Source organism: Lissotriton vulgaris, chromosome 5 (genome assembly GCF_964263255.1).
Source record: "Lissotriton vulgaris chromosome 5, aLisVul1.2, whole genome shotgun sequence".
Lineage (NCBI taxonomy): Eukaryota > Metazoa > Chordata > Amphibia > Caudata > Salamandridae > Lissotriton > Lissotriton vulgaris.
This window is the reverse complement of record NC_141693.1, coordinates 1045239022-1045253047: the sequence shown is the minus strand read 5'-3', so window position 1 is coordinate 1045253047 and position 14026 is coordinate 1045239022. Positions and strand designations below refer to the sequence as shown.

Sequence of the window (14026 nt, the reverse complement as noted above, 5' to 3'; positions counted from 1 at the left end):
GACAGCCCTTCTTAGTATGGAAAAATAACATACACACATTACAGAAGTGAGCATCATGGTGTACACCATTTTAACAACGCTTACAATCATACTGTGATTTGAAACATCTGGAAGTCACCCATACATTATACAACAATTAATGCGTCAGAATTTTCACTGAACTTTTGGAAATAAATATCTGCACTTTATAAGCCTCCAGTTTGTATAGAAATTATCTAGCCCTACATGACAACTCTTCAACGACATCATGTACACAGGTGAATAATGTATTGTGAGAAAACTCTAGTTCTCCTCATATTTTTAGTAACAGGCCTTTGAATAAAGGCAGAAGCTATTTGAAACATACAAATGTAACTCACTCTATTTGTAGTCAGTATCTAACTTGTTATAATGAACTAACACTTACACTTAAATGTTCACTGGTTGCTAAAGTGTCCTTCATATAACTTTTACCATAGTGAATGAGACTTGTCTCTAGTACTTAACTGATTCTTTTTGTGGGACAGTAACTTGGATGTTGTCATTCGTGATGTCATTAGTGATGTCATCAATTATGTCTCAATACATGTCATGAGTGATGAAATATGTGATGTCATATGCAGTGCATGCTTATAGTTTGGTCAGTAAAGTATAACTGATGAATTTCAGTGTTTCCTTTTTCCATTTGAAACATTGTGCAATTTGGTATTGTATATGAGCAATCATGCTTGACTTTAAAAGTTATTGGTATGGTGGACTTTAGGCAGGGTCACTGGAATTATGTGGGTCAAAGGAAGACCAAATTATGCATCAGGAGAGGGCCAAATTATGTGGCAAGGAACAATAATTTATTCAGCATAATTGTGGTAAATTTTGTGACATTATTACCTTATTATTGTGTAATTTTTACACTTGTTTACACTGTTTGGGCAAAGGTTTCACCTCATTAGTACCAGTTTGGCACCTAAGTGCAGCAATAATCAACAGAAAGATGAGTCAATCTTTTATGAAGGGTCTTCTACTGTGCAGCAACACATGTTGCTGCTTTTATTGCAACTTTTGATCCATTTAGGTGGAATTTTTTTTGTTAAAATCTGCTGTTTATCCAGAAGATTATGAATTATGTGGCAACTACAGCAAATCCATAATTATGCATAAATCGTTACAGCCGCAAAATCAAATAATTCCAGTGGCCCTGACGTTAGGTTTACAACAAGTGCATTTGCTGCCTTTTTAGGTCGCACCCTACCATACAAATACGAGAAGCAAGGCTGGCAGTAACTGCACCTTTTACTGTCAGCCTTGCTTCCGTAAGCAAGGAATATAAGCACAAAGTGCCTGTTTATGCACCGCTTGCATGTTTTCAAAACACATACATAAAAGGCATTGCATTTACAATGCCAATAGCTCAAACTCTCGCAAATGTGAGACCTATTGCATTACAAATGCTTGTTGTACAAGTAGCAACTCTGGCCATCAAATTGTCAAATCTATAGGTGGAAATAATGTACTCTCCCACATGCTAAATTTATTAATTGCAGTGTCCCCCCTCCCCCGTCGCGCCCCTCCCCATGCCAAATACTTGTAAAAGGGAATGGCTTAGCTTTATGACCACTTGTACTGCTTCGACGGTGCTCGCTTTGCACAACAAATTCGAGGAACAGAGAGCTTTGAGCCCACGGCAGGCCTGTCCTTGGACCCAAGCAGTGCACTGCAATGCCCTACATGGAAATATGTATTTATTACTAACTGCACTGTAGTCTCTTTGCTAATAGCACAACTTTTCCAGATCGGAAATGTCATATTACGATTTTCTGTAGTCGATTCATTGAAAGCAAAAGACGAACACAAATAGTTTACTTGGAGACTGGCTCCAGTAACATTCTGCAATGACCCGGTAATACTCCACCTTCTGAAAAGGTCAGATGGAAACCTGTAACGCAGCAGATCCTTATCACCGCATTTACATAGATGCATTGGTTGAATTTAAGGATTAAATTCACTTTTTGGTTAGTTGTTTTTAGTACTGATATTTTTGTGCATGGACCACTATTCAAGAAGTAACCAAGTGCTTTAGAAAGAGCAGATTACTAGACAGGGTTACTAATGCACCTGGATTGAGTGCTCTCTCTGGCAATGCAAAGCCCTCACAAAAGGCATGCACAATCCCATTACAACAGTTTGAGGGATGGGAGACAATGGCTGATGCAGTTGTCATGAAACACACGACCTCAGTTTTGAGCACTATTAAGTTACCTACAATTTGAAATTGATTCTTCTCAGCACAAGACTATCCCCATTTGCAGCATTTGTTCATTTCTTTCCCAGGAATCATATTCATAGGGATTGAAATACAGAGTTCTGGGCCGTATTACACAAAGTTTCCTGGGAGCGCAAACATGGACAGCGCGGCGGATACATATTACGGCCCCTCGTGCATATATAAACTATAACCCTCTATAGAAACATTTTATTTAAACATTTATATGACTTAGCCAGTACTTAGAGAGGTGTGAGGGTGGCTTACAATCAGAAAGCAGAGTGAGGGTGGTTGCAATACTATTGGCAAGAAAATATAGTTGTAAAATGCTCATCTTTGGGCTGAAAAGAGAGCAATCTACAACATCCAAAATAAGGTGGTAACAAGAGTCAGCATGGTGTTCTACTAATAGGAGGCATTATTCACAACAACAGTAGGTCAGTGTTTAAGGAATTTTATAAAGAGATGAGTTTTTAATAGTTTATTTGAAGGTTTATATCAGTAGGTAATAAACTCGGGAATTGTTTAAAGAGATGCGTTTTCAGTCTTTTTTGAAGGCTAAGAGTAGAGTTAATTTTCTAAGGCTAAGCCTTCCTAACTCCAGGCAGACATAGCAGCCCCATAAAATATATTTGCTGGCAGTACCTGGTTTGAACTTGGTAACTTTAAGTCTTTGCTTCTCCCAGTTGCATATCCTCCTCAAATGGTCAGGAGTTCAGCCAGTGAGGGGGAGTGTTTTCATGTATAGGCTTATGTGTAATAGAGCGCAACATGATCTTGGCTTGTATGGGTAGCTAGTGAAGCTTTCTAAAGGATGGGTGTGATGTGATTGTTTTTTTAACTTGTGAACTAGTCTTGAGGCTTGATGGAGGCTGGCTTTCAGAAGGCGTATGTGAGATAGGGAAGGCCCTGCCAAAATGGCTTTTCCAAAGCCCAGTTGTGAGAATATGGGAGCATGCACTAATATTTTCAGAAGTTCATCTAGGAATAGGTGCCAGATTTTCTTTATGCAACCATAACAGGTTTTGTGATCTTATGGGAGAAAGTGAGAGTTGTAATGATTGTGAACATCCAGAGATATGGCAGTAGAAGCTAGTGAGGGCATAAGCCTTCCAGACTGAGTGAATTCAGGAGTGATGTCACCCCCATTTTTGGTGATGTTGAGCATAACAAACATTTGTTTTTTTCTACGTAGCAGAAAAGCGTCTTTCGCCCATGCTTGGACATGGAGACAATTTCTTACAATAGAAATGTCTTGTATGTTGAACTCTTTCAGGTAGAACTCTGTATGAAACCAGATATTTCTGTATGAAACAGTCTGGGTTGATGCAATGTTGAAGAGAGGAGGGTCTAGAATCGAACAATGAGGAACTCAAAATGATGATGTGGCTGGATCAGAAGTGTGATCCAAATTCTTATAAGGAACAGGAGGTTCGTCAAGAAGGATGAGAACCAGTAAGGGGCTCAATCATTGAGCTCCACGTGATGTTCAAGGACTGCATTATTCTGCCATGATAAAGCATGTCAAATGCAGCAGACAGATCAATGGATACAATAATTCTTACCCTTAACCTTACCAAGGATGCATTGTACATTGTTCTGTACTTTTAGGGAGCGGATTCCATGCTGTTTGTCAGCCTTAATACCAGGTTTATGACTAGGTAGTAGCCCTTCCCTGACAGTGTGAGATTTTATTTAGTGAGCTGCAATGCTTTCAGTGGCTTTCCCAATCCACGGGGGGAGTTATATTGGTCAAAAGTTGGCTGTTTGGAGGGGCAACATTTGTTTTTTGATGATGTGACCTGACTGCCTTTCACTAATGATGGAAAAATTATTTGGGTGAGGGATGCATTTAGTAGCTTACCCCCGCACTCCCAGAAAATGGGAAGGATACATTTGATTCTGGCCAAGGGGGAAAATCTGAAGTAATTTGTAGGACTCAGCATTTTATGTTGAGTTTGCTAGATCATCGGAAGACACTGCTGGGAACATTTCTCATCATTTTTTAGACTTTTTGATTGAGGCATAGATTTCCCTTTGAATTTGTCTTTTATTTCGCTGATTTTTTTCATTAAATTGGAGCTGTGAAGGTCTTTTGATTATCTGGGTATTTTTACATGCAAAGTGTTGAGATCTTTTTGATGTGTTACAAGAGATCAGGATACATTTGGTGAGGAAACCAGGATACATAAGGAGAAGAGATTATTTGATATTGTATGAACTTGGGTTTTGCCCCATAAAAGAGGGCTGTTTAATTTTTTCCGAGCTTCTTTGGCTAAGTAAGTTCTTGAGGTAGAGTTTATTTTTCATCATTCCTTAGCAGTTTTCCTCTGTGTTTTTCTTTCAGTGGAATTTGCTCTACGTCCAGGTCTGACATGGCCTGTTAATGAAAGAAGCGAAGGAAAATAATCACGTTCAATTGAGATGAGGTGCTCATTTTCCTGAGTCACCCTGTTAACATCTTTTGAGGTATCAATGTCGTCTAGAATTGGGACAATGTTTTCACAGTAAGGTGAGTGTGATGTTTTTTTCAATCTTGTTAGTCTTTTCCACGTGGAAGTTTTTGGGCGATAAGTTCAGCAGTGCTAAATATTTGTGGCATGGAGGAGAGTGGCATGGAGTAGCATAGAGTGTAATGTCGCAGCATTGTGGACTGCAGTGACATACATTATAGTGGTGCAGAGTGGAGTGGCGTGGAGTGGAGTCGAGTGGGGCGTAGTGGCGCGGAGTGGAGTGGCGCAGAGTGGAACATTAGTGCAAAGTAGAGTGCACTTGTGGAGAGTGCAGTGGTGCAGACTAGAATAGAGTGGAATAGAGTGCAGTTGTGTAGAGTGCAGTGCATAGAGTATAGTGTTGCAGAGTATAGTGGCATAAAATGCAGTGTTGCAAAGTAGATTACAGTAGAGTGCAGGTGAGTAGAGTGGTATAGAGTGGATTGTGTCAGAGTAGAGTGAAGTGGCATAGAGTGGAGTGGTGCAGTGTAGAGTGCAGAGGTGCAGAGTAGATTAGAGTGGCGTAGAGTGGATTGGCATAGAGTGCAGTGGTGTAGAGTGGAGTGGTACACAGTAGAGTGCATTGGTGTAAAGTGCATTGGCATAGAGTGCAATGCTGTAGAGTGGTCAGAGTGGAGTGCCTAGACTACAGTGGTGTAGAGTGCACTGGTCAAGCGTGGTATAGACTAAATTAGCATCATGGCTGGACTTGCCAGCTGGGCAAGCGGGCAAACCCCCTGAAGGCTGGACCGCTGGAGGCCGGTGTCGGTCCCCATGAGGCTGCTTTCAGTCTCCGGAAGCGTTGGTGCAGTTACGTGGTCATGCAGCAATTTGCAAGGTTGCACGTTTGATTTTTTGGAGCTAGTTTTAGGGTGAATGCGGACGTCTGTACTTTGGCACCAATAGCAGGTACCTTGGCGCCTACCTACTTTAACAGAGGGAGCACAGGAGACATCAGAAAAGAGGTTGGAGATGTACATGCATGACAGTTAAAACTGCCTAAGTAGTGCCCTCCCAGGGCATGCTGTTAATGTCAATGTGCTTGGCTACAGAGACAGGCACTTAAGGTAGGCTGCATGTGTACCTACTCCTCGTGGTTCTTGCAATGGCCGCACTCGTGTCACTTTCAACTGGGCCATCAGTATGTGTAAGTATTTTTCTTGACCGAAGCAGCAGGTTTTCTATTGGATTAAGGGTCTCCAAAATTGTCCTGGAGGGCCGGATCCAATCCAGATTTTTAAAATTACTTCATGTATCTCAATGGGGATATCCAAAAAATATGGACTGGATCTGGCCCGCCAGGACCGGTTTGGAGACCCCTGGATTAAGGTGTAGTTCCCTTTATTTTTTTGAGAGGATGCTTTCTCTTCTCTACGTCTTTCAAGGTGCAGGAAGCTTTGTTTACATCGCCAGCGTGTGCAACAGTAAATGGGGAAACATTTTGCTTGGATTGGGAGAGACGGGCTGTAGACGAGAAATGCTTGCATGTGTTGCAAAAGTTGTCTTTAGCTGGTGCTCCTTCTGCTGAGCCAAGATTTGATACTGCATGAGTCTCTTCGTTCTGGAACCTGTAGCCATGTTAATCCGTTAAAACATCCATACTTCAAGTCCCAGAATGCAAAGTAAAAATATGTACTGAAGCAACTGAAGTCTCTGGAAAACATTGTAGGCATACGCAATGTGTGTACCTGACAATGTGTTGGTTATTCTGGAGGGAGCAATTGTCGATAATAAATGTCTTGCTTGGATTAGGAGTAGCGGGAATTAGAGAATTGCTGTGAGGGGAGGACTAACGTGGTGTAAATTAGCGCTGAAGAGTTTAGTGCTGTAAAGGGGAGTATACGTGGTATTTCTAGCACAGAGCTAGCACAGACAACACATTTTCAGTTGAGATGACCATTACCTTTGCACAGACACACAGTTTTACTGATAAAAGTATACAGCGCACAAACGATAATGCATGGAAATTGCATGATCTAGTGTATTGATTTGTTCTGATCCTATTAAAATATATATACTTTTTGTAAGTCTATTTATTGAAACAACGCTCATCTTACAGGGCAGGACAGAGAGAAATGCAGTTGTACATAAAATATGAGGTGACACCGACATATACATCGTTTGAGCAGTCATCATTGGTGTCAATGGCACTGTCATGGCCTGTAAATGTACACTGAATACATAGAATAATATGCATGACATAGTAAAGTTACTCAGTCTCGGCTCTCTTCTCTAAGCAGGACACTGTCCCAGCTACCCTGAAGTCTCTCCAGACCCCCCCATACCTTGTCACATTTCCTGGGGCAACCACAACTCAGATATATCCCCTCCTCTGCCCTCTGACACCAGTTAAGGTCTGACTTCTAGTCTATGACACTTGGGTAAGTTGATGCGCCCCATTTCCTTGTCATATTGTGTTTTGTGGACCCGGTCACCATGGCTAGCCCTATCTTCTGGCATCAAGGCCAGCTTTCCCCTACCACCACCACCATCAGTAGTAACCATTTAGTATCAAGAGCCACCTGTATAGGCGTGACCCGGGACATAACCCCACCACCCGGCGCCAGAACCCCTGACTCCCTGGACAGTCCCATAGGGTATGAAACATGGTCCCACCCTGAGCGCAGCCTTTAGTACATAGTGGCGTATCAGCCTTTCCAATTTTATGCAGGAGGGTCCATGAATAATATATCCTATGCAGGATCTTAAGTTGGACCAACCTAAACCTGGTTTGAATAACTATTATGCGTGGTCCCTGAAGAGTATCCATCCAGTCATCATCATCAATGTCACCAAATCATCAGTCCAGGCGTGTCTTACGGCACCCAATAGATCTGGGGAGTTGTTGACTAACCTCCGGTATATAGTGGTGATTCAATTTTCGAGTATAGGTTCGGAGAGCAAAGAGTCTTCTGAAGGTGAAGCTTCTGGCAAGCCTTTGAGGACATGCACCCACAGCGCATGTCACAGTTGGAGGTATCGATAATGCTAAGTCTCTGCCATCTCCTACTCCAGGCGTATGACATCGAACCTTATCAGAGACCGATCTCTCCACACATTGCCCAGATGTTCTATGCCTTTTGTTGCCCACCGAGAAAAGCCGATCAGGGTGCCCACCTCACATAGCAGATCACTATTCCATAAAGGAGTCAGGGCTGTGAGCCTGTCCTTCCAACCCAGGCAACCAAGGGTGTCCCTCCAGATTCAGACCACAGTTCCCATGTGTGATGGCAATCTCTTTTCCAATCTTTTTACAGTAGAGGATCGCCTAATGCCCCCCATTCCCCATCACTTGTTTGTCAACCCGATATGCCGGTTCTTATCTATCAGGGAAAACCCACTCATTTACCAGCAGTAACTAGGATGTCCAATATTATTTCCTAACATCCAGGGTAGTGAGCCCTCATATATCCTTCTTCCTAGCACGATGTGCGACGCACTGCCGTTCCATAAGAGCAGACGGAGTTCTTGGTTTATTTTACTGCAGAACTCCACTGGAATCGAATAGGGTGTATTTTGTAGTATGTATAGAAAGTGTAGGAGGGTCATCATTTTATAGAGCACGACCCAGCCCATTAGAGACAAAAGGAAGGTATCCCAATGTATCACGTTATTGTGGAGTCGTTCCAGTTGAGGGAACAAGTTACTCTGAATAAACGTGTACGGACCCCTGGTGATTTAGATCCAGATGGTACTGGAAGCCCTCGGTTACCACTGGCACCATGCATTCAGGAGGGAGCTGCGGCAACAGCCCCAAAAATGGAAAAATTGTGGATTTGGACCAGTTACTACAGAAGAGATCAAAGATATTCAATATTCTGGCCACCGTAATTGTTTTGTAACATACCGTAGGTCATTGTTGGCATATAGGGAGATGTGTTCTTCCCAGCCGCTGGTGACTCTGATTCCCCCATGCCAGTAAATCCACGCTGCAAGTGGCTCAAGCACCAGGGCAAAGATCATGGGCGAGAGAAGGCACCCATGTCGGGTTCCCTTCCGCAACTAAAAATTGCAGGACGTCGTTCCTTTGATCCATACCCTGGCCATAGGGCCCGGTAGAGAAGTTTCACCCATCCACAGAATTTCGGACCAAAGCCTGGCCAACGCAGCGAAAAGGTAAGGCCATTTGATACTGTTGAACACTATTTTGGCGTCCAGTGCCATCAACAGTGCCTGATCTGCCTCCGGCAAGCCAGTCATGTGAAGAATGCCATAGGGTCTCCTCAAATTAAGGCCAGTACTCAGGTGTGGCATAAAGCCTGATATACAATGGTAGTAATGACTTTACTTAAGCATGTCAACAGAGTCTTAGCCAACACCTTGGCCTCCACATTTAGTAAAGATATGGGCCTGTAGGAACTTCTGTTTGTCGGGGTTTTCCTTTTTTGTGTAAGACCACAATCGTGGCCATACATTAGTCATCTGGAAGTTGGCCATGGGTCAATGCCGTCTGAAACATATCCAACAAAGGCTTAGCTACTTTGTCCGCCAGGCACTTGAAAAGTTCTATGGGCGGGCAATTAGGCCCAACAGCCTTGCCAGAGTATAGGCCATGAATGGCTGTTGCCAATTCGTCCTCCGTCAGGTCTGCCTGCAAGGGCTCCACTGCGTCAGTCACAAGTGTGGACAGGGAAATATCTTGTAATAGTTCCTCACAGTCATTTCTCATCCTAGTACTCACGGAAGTGCAGAATTAGTCATAGTTTGTTGCAAAAGTATTGGTTATCACCTTGCCTGTAGTCTGTAGAAGTCCCTCCCCATCAAAGTGTCTTTCTTCTTACCTTCATATTAAAATATTTTTTTCCATCACACTTCAAAATGACCAAAACGTGCATTATTTGTGCTTTCCTAATTCTGATATATTCTGAAATATCTGCACAGTTTATTTACAGACATTTAAGTGCTGTGTGCTAGAAAAGAGCCTTTCTTTCACAGCAAGAGTATCACATAAATCCTATAACTTTGAAGTCAGAGAAAGAAAAGTAAATACCAAGCTCCCTCGGAAGGCAGAGCCTGACCTCTGTCTTTGAATGCACAGCACATGTGACAAAATTAAAATAAGATTCAAAAGATTGTTTGCAGAAAGGGTGCACACAGAAGGATACAGTAAATAAGCAGCGACAAACTAAAGCTGGACAGCCTCAAACAAATAAAGCCAGCGTAAATGTGAATTACAAACCACAAAGCCAGTGGTATCAATGGGCAGAATGCATTCCCAGGGAAGCTTCAGAATGTCCCCAGATGTCTTTAGCAAACCAGACAGCTGTGCCTGTCTTGTAGGCTTTGACCTAAAAAGCACATTGTCGGAATAAGGAAAAAAACGTGTTTCACTGTTTTCTTGGCTTTTGTAGAGAAACCTTAAAAATAATAAAAGCTACTGCACAGACACTGAATCATTTCCTTTCTGTCTATGAGTTTCAATCAACATTTTTTGAGCTGCTATGAGTCTGGAGACTAAGCAGAGCATTGTTATAATCTAGCCTAAATCATCAAACATGATCCTGCAAAAATCCACTGCATACATTTCACAATCATGATACTGGTAAACAAACATGAAAGCTTACTCTTGACATCTACACTTGCCATGTAGAGTGGTTATGTAGAATATTGAGCCATGAAGAGTGATCATTTTAAATAATTGATAATGCCAAGATTTAGACAGCGAAACAACAGGACTTGGTCTGTCCTGCAGTAGCTTAAAATGCCTGTAAAATAGAGTATATTAAAAATGAAAGTAGATTAAAATACCTGTAAAATAGAGATTCACAACTTTTGGTGAGGCACTACTGGATAAGGGTCACCGACAATGGTTCACACATGCTTTGGATGTTATTATATTTCTACTTCAGGTTCTTCTTTTCTGATTTCTGTTGGAAATAGTTTCATAATATCTACAAATATGTATTCTTTGTAACAAACTTAATCTTCCGTTTTCTGTAAAATGTTTGAGTTGGTGATTTGACATCTTCGCTTATTGAGCCTAAGCACAGCCCATCAGCTGCTGCAGACGCACACCTTCACCAAATATCTATGGACCATTCAAATGCTAATTCTTTATGTCATGCAAAGAGCTCTCCAGTAATCAAAAATATTTGGCTTGAGCTTTTAGATTTTCTTAATATGATATTTTGGAGAATTTTTGCAGATTTTAGAATCCATATTTCCTGATAGATATAATGTTTAAAAAATACAAAATAAAGCATTATCTACAAAAAATCCCAAACCATTTGTGAAAACATATACTGCTGAATTTACTTGCAGGGGAACACATTACTGTTGCTTACTTAAGCACTTCCTTAGGAATCTTTGCTGACTTACCAGGCTACTATTGTACTCCGGTTAATGTGTTATCACATATCTTTTTTTTTAGATCTCTTCTACAGACAGCTTTCATGAAAACCTATGGCTTCCAATGTAATAGAGTGGGTTTTGGGTCGACCCATCACTCATTAGTGAATGGCATTGTTGTCTATCTCACTTGTGTGCTCCCTGTTTGATGGCTTTCCTACTATTTCTTGTGTTGTCTTTCCGGGAGTATTTCCGTCTCACAGTGTTCTCATAGGAGAAGTACTTTAAGCACTCAGAATGCCTCGATTTCCTTGCTCTTTCTCCCAGTGTATCCTGTCTCTCTCCACGTGCTTCCTTCATTTCATCCCTATCTGCTTCCCAGTTTTCCTACCTCACTCTCATCCAGCTTCTTGTTTTGGTCATCAATGTTATCTATTTTTAAGAGGACCCAGCAGCAGCAAAGAGCTGCTGGGTCGCTAGTATCTATTTTAATTTACCATTCAAACAAAGCTGTCTGCCATGTTATTATGGATAATTTAAAATGGACGCCTGTACCATACATAATACATGTGTGCACCTTGTCAGCCATCTTGGAATGGGTTGTGTTGGATTCAAAATGTATTTCACGGTTGCCAGCCATGTATGCACATGCATCTTGATGCATGAGCACATGTGCAATTGGCAAAGCAAATAGCTCGGCCTAGACCTATTGGCTTTAACAGTGCTTCTTTCCGTTCATCATATCAATGAGTATTCAATGATAATGTTTTCACTGAGCAATAAAGCAAATTAGGTAGGCCTCCTTTTCTCTTTGGATGTGTGTTTTTCTAGGTTCTTGGCGTATTGTTCGTCTTCCTTTATTCTTATGTCTTATCTCATGTATCAGTCTGGAGTCAACACACTTGCAGTTTCTTCCTGGTTGTGCTTGTCCATATGCCCAGCTATTTGCACGGAAGGTTTTATAATCAAATATTGATGATGAAGGCTAAGCAAATAGGGGAAACATCCTTTACAACGCAACTTTTACCACGCAGTGCCTTTACATCGCAACTTTTACAACACAAACCATTACAACGCATTGCGCTGGGGGGCGCTCTAGGATAGGGAATAGATTTAATTTACTATCCAACACCTTCCCTACTATCCACGGGGACTGGAGTTGGAATAGTAAATTAAACTATTCACTATCCAGCACCCCTTAACACTATGCGTTGTAAAGGCATGCGTTGTAAAACTTGCGATGTAAAAGCAAACGCATGCGTTGTAAAACTTGCGATGTAAAAGCATGCGATGTAAAAGCATGCGTTGTGATGTCATACATCCAGCAAATATTACAGAGAAAAGGAAGTAAATGAAAACATTTTCTGCTGCAAGAAATGTTCTCTTCTGCATTATATAGGGAATAAACGCATCTGTTTAAGCCATAGCCCTGTATAAAAGGTATGTCCGTGCAGTGAAAACCTTTAAAAGGGCTTCCGATAAATAATCTCATACTGTGTCTCCAAATCCAAACAGAGGCTAGGAAGCAGAGGAACATTCTGGAACGCTTTTTGTTGGTGATTGCTAGCGATGCAGAACTTGGCAAAGAGACCAGTTTTCTTTGGTACAATTCATGGTCTATTTAAACATTCACCACCCACATTACTATTGGGCTCCATTGTATGCTCGGCCCTTTAAGACTCAGCGGCTCAGCTGGAACACGTCTCTGGTGCTGCTTAATCCTGCATCATGGAGCATCTGGAATCCCATCAACCTTTGTGTTTGAGGAACGGTGGAGGCCATTTGCAGCTGATTAACTGTGCACTCTCTGCCTTTAGAACACTCCCTTGTGACGCAGGGCTGTGTTCCACACATGGCTCCCATTAATAGCTTGTAAGTGATTTTATGACTGTACTGGACTAAAATACTAAACCAGATTTGTTTATGTTTCGATTAACTTGTGGGTGTGGGTCCTTGCCATTTATTGCATCTCAAAATGAGGTTATTTTCTTGTTTAATCTTCAGGAGAGAGCATATGTTAACTCTTTTGAGCTTGATGGGTCACTTGCATTGAATTTCAAGCCTGCTTTTCTTTCTGGCATATCTGCTAGATTCCATGTTTTCAGACCTGTATCCGAGGACACCAATTACTTTGCACCTGAGGAAAATTATTTGGGTAGAGAAGTCACCGATATTTCCAATGCTTAAACTGCCGCACACTACATTAGCAAATCAAATGAACCATGTATAGTCTTGGTACTTAAATCCAGCACATAATTTGTTAACATAAACACATAAAGAAATGCCACTGCACACTATATGTTTTAGGAGACTGCTGTAGTTGGCGTTAGCACTCTCTGTTTTGGCAGCGGAGCTGCGTGTCAGTGATCACGCTTCAGTTTAGTGTATTTTATGTTTTTGTTCTAACTACAGTTGTGCAATACATTATGAAATTCATTATGGAAAATAACCTTTCAATTTGGTTTGCACGTGGGCTATGCACCTCAGGTCAGAGAAGGGTTCGAAGACATTTGCCAGCTTTTCTTTTTCTGCTAAAAGGGTAAGTTGCATCTAACCCTCCTGCTTGTTCATGAAATATAGGTGGAATTGGAAACGTTGCTTTGGCGTCTGTAGCCTTCCCGCCTCTCGCGGTTACACACAGCTGTTGAGTTTCTCGCCGTCCTGTCCCTCCGCACGTCCCGCTGTTCCCGGAGGTTGGACGTCACAAACCCGCGCGGTAACATCTGTTCTGTGTCAGCAGCACCGACGGACGCCCTTGAGTGGACGTGCACTGTACAAACAGTGCGGTTATGTAACGTCGGAGCTGTGCAGTGCACCTCAGCCTGGTTGGCTGCACACTTTACTGGCTCGCTCGCCTCAGTGCAGCTCTGCAGGCGGCAGCTCGCGCGCTCCCAATGCAGAAGCAGCGCCGAGAGCATTGTTTACTTGGCCCGGCCTCGCCTGCTATTCCAGTTCTCGTTGCTCTGCCCCCTCTGGCTTTCTTTCCCACAACTACAGTCCCATGCAG

The 14026-nt window shown here is 42.2% G+C and overlaps 1 protein-coding gene across 1 annotated transcript in view; it reads left to right on the top strand.

Annotated features, from left to right (window-relative positions):
• Positions 1-14026, top strand: part of LZTS2 (leucine zipper tumor suppressor 2) — a 778631-nt gene that overhangs the window by 132339 nt on the left and 632266 nt on the right. The window contains exon 2 of the mRNA XM_086922677.1: positions 4587-4751. The gene's annotated coding sequence lies outside the window, so the exon portion shown is untranslated. The remainder of the gene's footprint in view (positions 1-4586; positions 4752-14026) is intronic.